The sequence below is a fragment of the Lissotriton helveticus genome, chromosome 3_1 (genome assembly GCF_964261635.1).
Source record: "Lissotriton helveticus chromosome 3_1, aLisHel1.1, whole genome shotgun sequence".
Taxonomy (NCBI): domain Eukaryota; kingdom Metazoa; phylum Chordata; class Amphibia; order Caudata; family Salamandridae; genus Lissotriton; species Lissotriton helveticus.
The window spans coordinates 1,150,803,091-1,150,818,651 of NC_136061.1; the positions used below are offsets into that span (position 1 = coordinate 1,150,803,091).

At 44.9% G+C, this 15,561-nt stretch overlaps 1 protein-coding gene across 1 annotated transcript in view; it reads right to left on the reverse strand.

Moving 5' to 3' along the window:
- The window catches only part of KIF5C (kinesin family member 5C), a 612,753-nt gene that overhangs the window by 42,741 nt on the left and 554,451 nt on the right, over positions 1–15,561 (reverse strand). The window lies entirely within an intron of this gene.

Sequence of the window (15,561 nt, forward strand, 5' to 3'; positions counted from 1 at the left end):
GGCTGCAAAAGTGAAGAGAATTTAAGGAGCAGATGAAAGCTCAAATAGAGGCACTTATCATTCCCAATGTTTATACAAATGATAAGGTAATGCGATGTCGATGAACACAGAGCATTGCTATATGATTATGTATTTTTCTTTGCACTGGGTTCATTTACAGATTGCTGCTCTTGATTCGAATGTCTTACATCGCAAATGAGAAAAAGGAAAGAGGAGAAAAAGAACCTAAACACAAAAACGCTCTAGGATATGGCCTATGGCTCAATAATAAGCTCGGATCTAAATAAGGCAAGAGCTATTGTTCAGAACAATATTGATTAATGGCTCACTTTACTGCTAACAGAGCTCAGTGACGTGGACTGGACCTCATAAGTTTGAATCCCAACAGGATCTACTGTGCCTTTCACCCATATGAGTTTGACAAACTGAGAGCCATTAAAATGGGTGGTGTTTATAGCGTTTTGTCGTGGCAAGGCTGTAATAGCCAAATCCACACTCAAACTATTGCCTAACAGACAGCACGGCAGCAAGTGACAAACAAATCACCCAGGTCTCCAGGTCTCCCTCTCAGGAGACTCTGGAAAGATCAGCTGTTAAAAGGTTTTGTTTTACTCTCATTTCCAAAAATGATTGTGTCCCACTGTCCTAGTTTGAACTTGAAGTTTCAATCCTCATGTGTAGCCCATACTCCCACTGCTTCATATTCTCAGAACAGATAAGCCCCTAGTGATCCTGTGTAGTCACCTACCTTAAAAAACTGGAAATGGACCTCTACTTTATGTTAGTTTGGTTGTATGTATGCATGCATGTGTTGGTATTTGTATAGCGGGAACCTATCTCCAGAGCAACTGATGAACAGGAGTCTTAACACCCCGGAAGATAGAATTATTCAGGGATGGTCAAAGGTAGACTGTTGGGTCAAAGGTAGTATTTTATGAAGAAATGTGTCTTCAGCTTTTATCTGAAGCGTTACTGCTAATCTGATGTTGATAGGGTTGTTGCTCCAAATCCTGAGATCCTCATCATAGAAGGCTTGCCTTCTGTCTTTTACTTCTTGCAATGTTGGTGCCCAGTCTGGCAATATCCAGACTCCTGGTCTGGTGTTGTCTCCCAGGTGTGGCTAGTTTGTTTGCCAGGTAAGCTGTGGTTTTGTTGGTCAGGGCTTTACTAGTGATCCAGTTCTTCCTGAATATGATCCAGGCTGGAAGGGGAAACAGTTGGTCTTTTGGGTGGGAGTGACTTGAACTCCTTATATAAAGGAATAGTAACTTACAAGGAAGGATGCAATGTGTGCATATTGTGAGAGAAAGGGAGGATCCAGAGAGTCTCTTTTTGTTCTTTAGGTTCTCCCAGAAGAGCTCCAACAAATACGATGAAACAGTCTTTGTCTCTGGGTATCGCGTTAACTATTAAAAGTTGACAAACTTTTTTGCAAGTTGGTAATCGGTGGTAGGAGTGGCTATTCAATGCAACAACATAGAACCCTGACTCAATACAAAAACAGAGGGCGGTGCATTAGTGGTTGTAATTCAATGTATTACATCAAAGGACAGATCAAGTTACAGTGTGATAAGGTTAGTGGCAGTGCCAATCCTCCTGACAACATATGTGAGGACAGCAACAAATGGACCCAGAGCCAAGTTTTATCACTGTGGCTAAACAAAATGGGGAGGGGATCACCTAAGTGGCTGGCCAGTGTGGCACTTACCCCTGCAGTGTGTGGCACACTGGACATGCCATGTAGGGTCTGTTGTAGTGTTTAGCCCTATGCCTAGCATGTGCTTCTGAGGCATGCAGGTAAGACTCAAATACCAGCTGATGCCACATTGAGGGAAAAAGAGATGCGTTCCTGCCTGTTGGCTGTTTGTAATACATATGTGGTTTCAGTGGGTGAACTTGTACATAAACAGGACCAGACTGCTGTTCAGATACATTTCACCGTGCCTTTTCTCATGTTGCTGAATTAGTAAGCACTGTGGGGTTTGACCTCATCAGCCATTGCCAGTGACGGGTCATGCAGAATATTTGTAGGTGTGCCCGTAGTTTAAATAGGCAAGGTATTCTCAGGGAAAACGATGTAAATCAACAGACAAAGCCTCAAAGCCCAAAAGGTTCAGGCGTTTCTACTGATAGGAACTTAGGAAGAATATTCAGGGATATCAGTGGTTTAGACATCACTATATGTGAGCCGAGTGGAATCGTCCTCAGTGGGGGGGAAAAGCACTGCTTAGTCATTTACAGTTTTCACAGCAACGCAGTAGATATGGAAGCCTTGTTCCACTCCACACTTACTCGCTCCCCAGACTTCTCTTTTCTACAGCGCACAGCCTCCTCTCATGCAGGGAAGCATGGCTCTGTCAGATAGCCAGCACACAGCCTCCTCTCCTGCAGGGAAGCATGGCTCTGTCAGACGGCCCAGCACACAGCCTCCTCTCATGCAGGGAAGCATGGCTCTGTCAGGCGGCCCAGCGCACAACCTCCTCTCATGCAGGGAAGCATGGCTCTGTCAGGCGGCCCATCACAGAGCCTCCTCTCATGCAGGGAAGCATGCTCTGTCAGACGGCCCAGCACACAGCCTGCTCTCATGCAGGGAAGCATGGCTCTGTCAGACGGCCCAGCACACAGCCTGCTCTCATCCAGGGAAGCATGACTTTGTCAGACGGCCAGCACACAGCCTGCTCTCATGCAGGGAAGCATGGCTCTGTCAGACGGCCACCACACACCCTCCTCTCATGCAGGGAAGCATGGCTCTGTCGAACAAGTTACTTACCTTCGGTAACGCTTTTTCTGGTAGATACAATATCTGCCTGTGGATTCCTCACCTTGTGAATATCCCCTTGCGTCAGCAACATTCGGAAATTCTTTTCGTAGCCTCGCGCCGACGTGGATTCGGACATCATAGAGACACGACATCGCTCGCGACTCCGCTGACGTCACCGATGCCTATAATAGGCCCACGCCGGCGTGATGACATCAGTTCCGCCCTTTTTTCCGTGCCTTCGAGGCACACGGATGGACCAATGACAGTAGACATATACACAGTATACGCAGTACAAATGTCAAGGTAACACACACAGTGTGAAGCAAATACAATAAAACATTTGAAATAAACAACAACTCCATGACAATAAAATAAATACATTACAGAAACTCTGGTATAGAAGAGTGGACAACGGGGAGGCGGGTGGGTGAGTGAGGAATCCACAGGCAGATATTGTATCTACCAGAAAAAGCGTTACCGAAGGTAAGTAACTTGTTCTTCTGATAGATACATCTGCCGTGTGAATTCCTCACCTTGTGAATAGAGTCCCACAGCAGTCCCCACTCCCGGAGGAGGGCGTCCACTCTTCTAAACCAGAAAATCCTGGAGGACAGAGCGCGCAAAGTGGCCGTCCCTCCTCACTTCGGAATCCAAGCAGTAATGCTTCACGAAAACGTGGAGGGAAGACCAAGTTGCCGCCCTACAAATATCCTCAACAGGAACACCTCTAGCCAGTGCTGAGGTATACCCTCTGGTGGTTCCATACCGGCCAAAGAGTAGCAGATCTTTATACAAAGAACGATCCATCTTGATAAAGTTCTTTTAAGGACCGCTCTTCCTCTTTTGCAGCCAGCAAACCCAATGAAGAACTGGTCATCCAAACGATAGTCTTTAGATCTGTCCAAGTAAAAGGACACCGCCCTCTTGGGGCCCAGACGGTGCAACCTCTCCTCCTCCTTGGAAGGGTGTGGGGGAGGATAAAAGGTAGGGAGGGTAATGGATTGACCAAGGTGGAAAGGAGTAACCACCTTTGGAAGAAAAGCAGCCCTGGTCCTAAGAACCATTCGATCAGCATGAATGGTCAAGAATGGGGGCTTGGAACTAAGAGCTTGAAGCTCACTCACCCTCCTTGCAGAGGTTATTGCAACGAGGAAGACTGTCTTAAGAGTCAAAAGCCTCAAAGGACATTTGTGAAGAGGCTCAAAAGGAGCACCCATCAAAAAGGTCAAGACAAGATTTAAGTCCCACTGAGGCACAATAAAAGGAACAGGAGAGAACATAGTTGTGAGACCCTTTAAAAACCTTAAAACCACAGGAGATTTGAAAAGAGATGGCTGATCAGGCAAACAGAGAAATGCCGACAGCGCAGAAAGATAGCCCTTAACTGTGGCAACAGCAAGCCCTTGCTGTGCCAGAGAAAGGGCAAACTGGAGAACATCAGACAAATGGGCTCTCAAAGGGTCAATAGATTTTCCTCCACACCAAGTGACAAACTTTGACCATCTATAAGAATAGATGGACTTAGTGGAGTCACGCCTGGCTGACAAGCTGACATCGACCACGTCAGGCGGGAGAGAAAAGGATGTTGATGTACCACATCGCGGTCGTGTTGTCCGTCAGGACCTAGACCGAACGACCGCGAAGGGAAGGGAGGAAGGCCTTGAGCGCCAAACGTATCGCCCGCAATTCTAGAAGGTTGATGTGAAGCAACCTTTCCTCTGGAGACCAAAGACCCTTGACCTCCAGATCCCCCAGATGAGCACCCCACCCTAGAGTGGATGCATCTGTTATTACTGTGGCCACCGGAGGAGGCAACTGAAAAGGCTTCCCCTGAGACAGGTTGCCTTCCACGCCCCACCAAGACAGATCCGCCGCAGCTTCTCTGGAGATCCTCACTGACTCCCTGAGATCTCCGTTGTGTTGATACCACTGCGTGCGGAGGCGCCACTGGAGCGCCTTCATGTGCCAGCGTGCATGGTTGACCAACAGAATGCATGAAGCCATCAGACCGAGCAGGCGAAGGACCTTCAGGACTGGAACGACAGCTCCGTTGTAAAATAAAGGAATCATTTCCTGTATGTCGCGAACTCTTTTAGGAGGAGGGAATGCGCGACATACAGTTGTGTCCAGTACAGCACCTATGAACAGGTTGCGTTGGGAGGGCACCAGGTGAGACTTGGGTACATTTATCGAAAAACCCAACCTGTACAACAACTGGGTTGTCTTTCGCAGATGATGGAGCACTCTCGCTGACGACTGCTTTGATCAGCCAGTTGTCCAAATAAGGGAATACTGGAATCCCTGACCTTCTGAGATGCGCCGCCACCACTGCCATCACCTTGGTGAAGACTCGAGGCGCAGTAGTAAGTCCAAACGGAAGGACCACAAACTGATAGTGCTGCGATCCCACCGTAAAACGGAGATACTTCCTGTGCGACTTCAGGATTGGGATGTGAAAATACGCATCCTGCAAGTCGAGTGACATCATCCAGTCTTTTTCTAGCAGCGCTTGAAGAACCTGAGCAAGTGTGAGCATCTTGAATTTCTCCTGTTTCAGATAGAGATTCAAGATCCTGAGATCCAGGATTGGACGAAGTCTGCCATCCTTCTTGGGTATCAGGAAATACCGGGAGTAGCATCCCTGACCCTTTTCCTGCTCTGGAACCACCTCTATCGCACCCTTTCTTAAAAGAGTCTGCACTTCCTCCTGCAGAAGTAACAGATGTTCCTCGGTGCAAAAACCTTGGCAGGGCGGGTAATTGGGAGGGAATTCCCGAAAGGGAAGGGCATACCCATTTTCTACAAGATTGAGAACCCAAAGATCTGATGTAACCGATTCCCAATCTTGTAGAAAATGGGTAAGCCGACCCCCCACTGGACCCACATGATCCTGAATGGCGGATCTAGGACTGCTTTTCTGAGGCAGGGTGGTTGGAGGAAGTGGAGGAGGAAGAGGCCTGACGTCCACGAGGACGCGCTCTTTGCTTTCCCCTGTATGACCTGTACATGGAATTTTGTTGCTGCTGCTGTTGTTGCTGCTGCTGCTGACCTTGTCGGTAATTCCGAAATGAAGAGCGACCAAAACCCCTGAATCTCTTGTTGGTCGAACAGACCTAAAGATTTAGCAGTTGCTCTACTGTCTTTAAATCTCTCAAGGGCTGCATCAGCCTTCTTCCCAAAGAGGCCAGACCCATCAAAAGGAAGATCCAATAAAGTCGCCTGAACATCCGCTGAAAAGTCTGAGGATTTCAGCCAAGCTGATCTTCTAGTGGCGACAGCAGCGCCCATGATACGCGCCACAGAGTCTGCAGTGTCCAGACCACTTTGTATAACTTGGCGAGCCGCTGCCTGTGCATCTGAGATCACCTCCTCAAAATCCTTCCTGTTGGCATCAGGAACCTTAGGAGTTAAAACACGCAAATAATCCATAAGGGCATGCACATATCTCCCCATCAGACAAGTGGCATTAGTCGACTTCAATGCCATGCTTGCAGAGGAGAAGGTCTTTTTAGCAACCTGATCTTGTTTCTTTGCTTCCTTTTCACAAGGAACCTGGGGAAAGGCACTTACATTCTTTTTAGAGCAAGCTGCTTGAATGACTAGGCTCTCTGGTGAATGATGAGAAGTCAAAAAAGCAGGGTCTTCAGGTGCAACCCTGTACCTTCTTGCCACACTCTTGGAAACTGCAGGAGCTGACAGTGGTTTCTTCCACACTTCCAAAATGGGCTCTGTCAAGGCGTCATTAAATGGAAGCAATGGTTCTACTACATAACTAGGAGAATGTAAAACCTCAGTCAGAAGATTGGATTTAAATTCCACTGTAGGTAAAGTTAACTGAAGAAGATCTGCCGCCTTCCTCATAACCATATGGTAAGGTTGGACATCTTTAGAAGGTGTATCAGAGCCTGAAGGCAACTCCCACTCCGGGGAGAAATCCAGGCTACTAGCATCAGCCAGTTCATCAAAACTATCTTCATCCAATTCACCTTCTTCCATATCAGGATGAGATTCTATATACCTTCTTTCTTCTAAAAGGCGTTGAGCCTCCCTTCTGGACCTCTCCTTCACAAGCCTCGCAGCCGGATCCACCAACGGCTCCGACGGAGTCGGGATCGACGTCGGTATCGAATCCGAAGGTTTAGCCGGATGCTCTCGAGGTCGCTCTGGAGCGGGTGACGCCAGAACCAGCGTCGACGGCCTCGGTGGAGCCGGAAATTGCCAAGGCGGCGTCGGAGCTGGCTTATAAGGCATAAATGGAGCAGGAGGATAGGAGTGCGGGACTCCTAGATTGAAAGCCAGTGGACCCATGGGACCCGAAGGTGCGCCAGAGGGGTACCATGCCCTTGAAAAGACACCATACATAGCATTAAGAAACGCTGATGGATCTTGGCCTGGGGTTGGAAATGGTGGTTGGAAACCCTCAGGCTGGTCTTGTGGAGGATTCGGATTCGGCTCTTCGGTAGGCGCGGAATCCACATCCACTTGAACCACTTCCTCATCTCGGGCCGAGGACGGCGCCGGAGACGGATTCGAAGTGGGCGTCGGTGACTGAACACGCGACTCCGAAGGTGAGGCCTCACCTTCCGGTTCAGAGACATCCAGAGTAACCACCTTAGAACGTACCTTCTTCGGTGACCTCGACCTCGAGTCCGACTCCTTACCGGAACGACGTCGGGATTCATGTCTCCTCTTCTTATGTTTCTTCTTCGACTTCGAAGTATTATGATCCGAAGCGGACCTCGAAGATGACTCCTCTCGAGATCTAGACCTCGACTTCGAACTCGACCTTGCCTTTCGAGAACGAGACCTCGATGATTTTCCTTTACCAGCTTTCAATTTTGCCACCAGGAGTTTGGTCTCTCTTTCCCTCAGGGCTTTCGGGTTCATCTTTCGACAAGAGGAACAACCATCGACGTCGTGGTCGGAGCTTAAGCACCAGATGCAGTCATCATGCGGGTCGGTAATAGACATAATTTTCCCGCATACCCTGCAGGGCTTGAAGCCGGTCTTCTTTGTCGACATCGTCGAAGAGACAGGATACAAAGAAGCAAAAAATAGAAACAAAAAGGCAACTAAGTACACCAGTTGGCTACTGAGATTCCAGATAACCGTTAGCGTCGACGACGCGGAAAAAAGGGAACTGATGTCATCACGCCGACGTGGGCCTATTATAGGCGTCGGTGACGTCAGCGGAGTCGCGAGCGATGTTGTGTCTCTATGACGTCCGAATCCACATAGGCGCGAGGCTACGAAAAGAATTTCCGAATGTTGCTGACGCAAGGGGATATTCACAAGGTGAGGAATCCACACGGCAGATGTATCTATCAGAAAGACGGCCAGTACACAGCCTCCTCTCATGCAGGGAAGCATGGCTTTGTCAGACGGCCCAGCACACAGCCTCCTCTCATGCAGGGAAGCATGGCTCTGCTAGATGGCCCAGCACACAGCCTCCTCTCATGCATGGAAGCATGGCTCTGCTTGACGGCCCAGCACACAGCCTCCTCTCATGCATGGAAGCATGGCTCTGCTTGACGGCCCAGAACACAGCCAGCTCTCATGCAGGGAAGCATGGCTCTGTCACATGGCCCAGCACACAGCCTCCTCTCATGCAGGGAAGCATGGCTCTGTCAGATGGCAAGCACACAGCCTCCTCTCGTGCAGCGAAGCATGGCTCTGCTAGACGGCCCAGCGCACAGCCTCCTCTCATCCAGGGAAGCATGGCTCTGTCAGACTGCCCAGCACACAGCCTCCTCTCATGCAGGGAATCATGGTGCTGTCAGTGGCCCAAGCACAGCCTCCTCTCATGAAGGGAAGCATGGCTCTGTCAGACAGCCCAGCGCACAGCCTCCTCTCATGTAGTGAAGCATGGCTCTGTCAGACAGCCCAGCGCACAGCCTCCTCTCATGTAGTGAAGCATGGCTCTGTCAGACGGCCCAGCACACAGCCTGCTCTCATGCAGGGAAGCATGGCTCTGTCAGACGGCCCAGCACACAGCCCCCTCTCATGTAAGGAAGCATGGCTCTGTCAGACGGCCCAGCACATAGCCTCCTCTCATGTAGGGAAGCATGGCTCTGTCATACAGCCCAGCACACAGCCTCCTCCTATGCAGGGAAGCATGGCTCTGCTGCACGGCGCAGCGCACAGCCTCCTCTCATGCCGGGAAGCATGTCTCTGTCAGACGGCCCAGCACACAGCCTCCTCTCATGTAGGGAAGCATGGCTCTGTCAGACGGCCCAGCACACAGCCTCCTCTCATGTAGGGAAGCATGGCTCTGTCAGACGGCCCAGCACATAGCCTCCTCTCATGTAGGGAAGCATGGCTCTGTCAGACGGCCCAGCACACAGCCTCCTCTCATGCAGGGAAGCATGGCTCTGATGCACGGCGCAGCGCACAGCCTCCTCTCATGCCGGGAAGCATGGCTCTGTCAGATGGCCAGCACACAGCCTCCTCTCATGCAGGGAAGCATGGCTCTGTCAGATGGCCAGCACACAGCCTCCTCTCATGCAGGGAAGCATGGCTCTGTCAGATGGCCCAGCACACAGCCTCTTCTCATGCAGGAAAGCATGGCTCTGTCAGATGGCCCAGCACAGAGCCATGCTTCCCTACATGAGAGGAGGCTATGTCAGATGGCCCAGCACACAGCCTCCTCCCATGCAGGGAAGCATGGCTCTGCTGCACGGTGCAGCGCACAGCCTCCTCTCATGCAGGGAAGCATGGCTCTGTCAGATGGCCAGTACACATCCTGCTCTCATGCAGGGATGCATGGCTCTGCTGCACGGCGCAGCACACAGATGCCATCTTCTCTCACTTCTTCCGGGGTCCTTCAGTTGTGTCCCACACCGAATAGGTTAGGTCAGGGCTTCTCTGTTCTGACAAGATCCTCTTAAACCGCAGGGTGATTCCTGATTCCTTAACCATTAAGATGACAACAGCACACTAAGTATTGGATCGGGAAAGCAGTCCGATCTGCAGAAGCCCATGCAATCGTTAGACCATTTAATGGTCTGTTCCAAACAAGGTTCCAGCATGGGACAAAGAAAAAGGGGAGGGCGCAATATCTAGATCCTCAATAGCTCTAGTCATGGCTGCTTTGCCACACCGTTCCCTACGGCATTTAAATTCTTTTCTAAACTTCCTCGCTGATTGTGTAGTTATCTGTGCCCACAGGATGGTGCGCCTAATGACTGAGGCATAGTGCTTCATCTCCAGCACTACAGTGGCTGTGAGGAACCTGTGCTTTTCCGCTCGATTTCATTTAGTGCAGCTCTTCATCCAGAGTTTTTTTTGTTTTTTTAAAGAAATGGTTTCCCTGGAGAGTCCATAAAGTTGACATGCCACTTCCGCTACCCCTCGCATTTTGGTGAATTGACGTTCATGATCTGCCTCTGCAACTAACCTAAACTAAGTCTGGGAAGGGTATGCAGTGGGTTTTGAAGATGCGTTGAAATAGTAAGAGCAATGTATTAAGTAAAAGTTTTCAAACATGACCACGTACCACGTTAATTTAATTATTTAAACTCCAGTGCTGGCAAAGTCTCAGTGCTCACTGCCCACTCCCACGTCAATTACCACACACCAAGGAGCAGGACGGAAGGAAGTAAATTATAATGAAAACAATACTGCCATCTAATGGGCAAAGGGAGAACATCTTTCACATATTTTTTTACTTTAGGTGACCGTTCTTTGCACAACTGTACCAGATGTACTTATCAATGGGAACAGCGATTTCCAATTTTAGAATTTCTCCAAATCACAATGAGGAAATCGCTATTCCTAATGTATGAAACTTTTATATTTAAATTAGAGATTCTTAATGGTTCACAAATCGATCTCATGAATATTAATGAGGCAGCCCATTAGGAATGGTAGCAATCATAGGGATGGTGGCCTGCTGGGGTCCGTAGACCACATTGTCTATGATTGCTTTCAAATAAAGCAATTTTCTTTTTTTAAATGTAAGTGTTAAAGGTTTCAGTGTTTTTTTTTATCTTTTTTTTTTTTTAACAATCCTCATATTGCGAAAAATCTATGTATATGGAAAATTTGGTTTCTACCTCTGGAGCTTTTTTTTTTTTGTACCGTCACTGCCCATTTCTCACTTGCCAAGTGAGTTTCCTTTCCCTTGTTTTTCTCAGAGGAGACCCCTTGCCATTACATATCCACAAGTCTGTAAGCGAGGGAAGAGGGAGCTAGCCACCTTGACTACTCTTATGAGTATCATACTCATATTCCAGACTGTGTATTCGCTTAATCATAGGACAGAATGTTATATCCTTCTTATGGATTTAAGTGTTTTTCCATAATTTCCCAATAATTAAACCTTTTACTGCTATAACCCCTTCTGTCTAGTTTGTTTATTTTTATAACGGAGTTCATCCATTCCCCATGTGAGGGGGGTGTTGGTCCAATCCACTTAATGCATATTTCTCTTCTCGCTATTACCATTAAGACAAAAAGTAACTTAGTTTCCATTACCGTTAGCCCTATTTGATCTGTTATATTACCAATCCCAAAAAGAATAAGAATTTCACTTACTTTTAGATGTTTTCTGAATATCAAATTTAGCGTCTTACCAACTTCTTCCCAAAATGTTCTTATTGTTGGGCAACTCCAGAACATGTGAATGTCATCTGCCCTTTCTTCCCCGCACTTAGGGCATTTCTTAATTCCTGCGTTCTTAAATTTTGAGATTTTTTTCGGGGTCCAATAAGCTCTGTGCAGGGTATACAAGTGGTTTCTTTTCAGTCTCACAGATTTTAATGTTGACCAGCATTTTTCTACTGACTCTTCCCATAAGTTTTCTAATTCGTCCGTTTCCAAATCTTTCCCCCACGTTTGTTCTGCTATTTGGTAGCTTTCCTCTTCTTCTGTTAAAAATGTCCAGTACCATTTTGCTACCTCCTTTTTTATGGGTAAGGTTTTTGTCATTTCTTTTTCCAGGGTCTTGCTATCTTTATCCTGTGATGGTATTGTTCTTGCCCAACTATTTAATTGATAGTATTTAAATTTTGATATTGTTCCATTAGTGATTTTATTTATTTCTTCCCAAGAGATCAATGATGAGCCATTTAGTAATTGACCCCAGTAGTTGATGTTGTTTTGTCTTAAGGGAATTGCCATAACATCTTTCAGACAGTTCGGGGTTCCTGGGGAATTCCATATTGGTGCCAATGCACTGTAGTAGGGAATTTTTAGGGTCAATCTAATTTGTGTCCAGAGTTTTAGTGCTTCTTTAAGGACCTTTAATTTAATTTTTTTAAAGTATTTTTGATGTCCAAATTTGAAAAGATAATGATCCTCTGCTTCTGTAGTTATTTGCAAATATTCTGGATAGTGTTGGTGTATTCCCAGAAGGTTCCTTATGTTTTTAAATTGGAATGCTCTACAGTATTCCATTAGGTCCGGACTTGCAATTCCTCCTTTCTCTTTTTTTCTCCTTAGCTTCCTCCAAGATATTCTGGTTCCCTTAGATGCCCATATGAAACTTGATAATTCTCCCTGTAATTTTCTTAGTTCAACTTTTTTGAATTGCAATGGAATATTGTTATACAAAAAGGTAAATTTTGGGAGGATGTTCATTTTTATGATGTTTGACTTCCCTATGAAACTTAAGGGCAGGTTAGACCATACTTTAAGTAATTTCCTTACGTCTCGGGCTACTCTGTTTAGATTGTTTTGTGCTATTTTATCTATATTTTGATTTATCAAAATGCCCAAGTATCTTATCTCTTTTTTTATGTTAGGACTATGAAAATGGGTATTCCATGTCATTATTTCTGTTTTAGTATGGTTTACTAAATAACCTGAAACTTGACCAAAATTAGAAATGGTTTTTTCTATAGCTGGTTTGGATTTCTCATATTCCTCTGTAAATAGCATGAGATCATCTGCGTATAATGCTAATTTTTTCTCCCAACCATGATATTTAAAGGGGATTATATCTTTACAGTTTCTAAGTTTATTAGCTAGAGGTTCTATATACAAGTTAAAAAGTAAAGGAGAAAGGGGACACCCTTGTCTCGTACCTCTAGCAATTTTTATGTTGTTTGTGAGATTACCATTTACTAAGATTCTGGATCTAGGGTTTTTATATATTTCACCTATTGCATGAAGAAAGGGTTCCCCTAGATTATTTTTGGCCATTATACTATTTAGGAAAGCCCAATTCACTCTATCGAATGCTTTGGCAGCATCGACCGTTAGTATTGTAAGAGGAATGTTTTTTGATATAGCCAGATCTATGGTACTTATGAGTTCATGTGTCAGTTCATGTAATTGTCTTCCCTTTGTAAAGCCTTTCTGATCTGTGTGTATGAGGTGGGGTATGATCTTTCATAATCTTGTTGACATGATTTTAGTAAAAATTTTATAATCTGCATTGAGCAGAGATATCGGCCGGTATGATTCGCATTTTTTGGGGTCTTTTCCTGGCTTTAATATTATTGTTATTATTGCATCATTCCACGTATCTGGCAATGTTTCATTTTGTGTTAGTATTACATTTGTTAGTTCTGTTATTTGTGGGACTAGTGTGTCTATTAACGTCTGATATAATTCATTTGGCAGTGCATCAGGTCCTGCTGCTTTCCCTTTTTTCAGTGATTTTATTATATCTTTAACCTCATTAGGTGTGATTTCTTCATTCAGCTCCCTTTTCTCCTCCTCCGATAATTTCAATATGGGCAAATCTTTTAGGTTTTTTTCTATTTGGTCTTTAGATGGATTTATATCTTCAGTGTATAACTCTGAGAAGAAAGTCTCGAACTCTTTTCTGATTTCATCTTCTTCTGTAGTTTGTCTTGATTGATCTTGTTTACTTATGATGTTTATTTTGTTTCTTACAAAATCAGTCTTTAATTTCCATGCAAGCCATTTCCCGCATCCTTCTCCAAATTCGTGCTTAGCCAACTTGCTTGCTTCCCATTTAACTTTCATTCTTTCCTCAAGGATATCACTTAAACATTCTTTTTGTTTCTGTCTCTCTTTCTGCAGATTTTCCTTCCTTGTTGGATCCCTTTCTGTGTGTATTTGTGTATCCAAGATGTTTATACCTTTTTCGATATCCAGTAGTTCTTGTTTTAATTTCTTAGTTCTGTAAGCTCCCAAACTAAGTAGCTTACCCCTAATTACTGCCTTATACGTGTCCCAAGCTATTTGTTTAGATGTTCCTGTTTTATTATTCTCAAAAAAAAATTCTGTTTCTTCCTTAAGGGCTTGTACTATTTCTTGATCTAAAAACATGGCTCTTTCCACTGTGAATCTTTTCTGTGTGCGTATTATTTTAGTTTTTAGTGTTAATTGTATAGCTGAATGGTCTGATAGGTGGGCTGGAATGTGGGTTAGGTTTGTTACATTTGTTAGTAGATTCCTGTCTACTAGAAAAAAATCTATTCTAGACCTGTGTCCTAGCCTTTTGTTATGAAATGTAAACGGTTGGCCTTTATCCCCTTTTTCTTTCCATATGTCTATTAAATCTAGATCCCTCTTATATATGCTTATCCACTCCCTCATTTTCGGTAAATTAGGTGAGTTAAAAATTTTTCCTGGGGGAGACCTATCGTTTTTGGGATCTGGAATAAGATTAAAGTCCCCTCCTAGGATTACCGGGGTATTGGCTGTTAAAAGTTGTGTATACAAGTTCTGTAAGGGTTCTGGGTCATCGAGATTGGGGCCATAATATCCTACTATTGTATATGCCGTATTTCCTAGTTTTATTTTTGCTACTGCCCATCTTCCCTTCCTATCAACTTCTGAAGATTCTATACTTGCCTTTAAGGATTTTTTCAGAATGATTATTACCCCTTTAATGTTGCAACTTTGATTTGTACATATATAAGCATCTACCCATCCTCTATTTTTCATTGCCTGATCCCACTCTTCTTTCAATAAGTGTGTTTCCTGAAGTATGATAATTTCACTTTCAGATGTTTTGAGATATTCCAAGATTTTATTTCTTCTACTTTTGGTTCTCATACCATTAACATTCCAACATAATATTTTAATGGTTCTACTAGTGTCTCCCATTTTCTTTGGTCTTTTTTCTCCCGGTAAGTTTCGGTAGCATTCTGCTTTTGTTATTACATTTTTGTTTTTCCATTTTCTTTTCCAATATCGAGGATTTATTTTTTAATTTTTTTTCCCTATTTTGCTCCCCACCCTTTTTTTGATTTTTGTTTTTTGTACCTTTCTGTTTTAGTGATTTGTTCTTACCCTCCCCGGGGAAGCCTCCTTTTTCTTCTTTCTTAGGGGCTTTCATTACCCCCTTTCCGCTCCTCTTCTTGGACCTGGGAAATATATTCAGGAATCTAGCGTTTTAGGCGCTTATTTTTTATCTATTTACATTTGTTTTCATTTACAGTCTATTTGCGGACAATTTTCAAATCGTGGAATTTTCCATTTGAGCAGTGTCTTTCATTAGACAGATCAGATTTTTCGCCTCTTCAGGATCTCTGATGTTCCTCATTTTATTTCGCCACATAATTCTTAAAGAGGGAGGAAACTTCATTTGTACCGTGGCCCCTAAAGATTGTAGCTCTGGCATGAGCTTCCCTAGTTCCCATTGTCTGTCTTGAGACGCTTTGGACATATCTGATCTTATTCGAAAAGCCCACGAGTCTTTATTGAAAGTTCCCTTTTTCAGGGCTTCGCCCAAGATTCTCTCCTTTAACGTGTACGTCTTGAAATTTATAAGAATTTTTCTGGGGTTCTTTCTTTCTTTGGGCTTTCCATAAGGGTCTCTATGAACTCTTTGTATGTCTTCATCTAAAGATTCTGCTTCACACCACGGGAAATGTTCCACA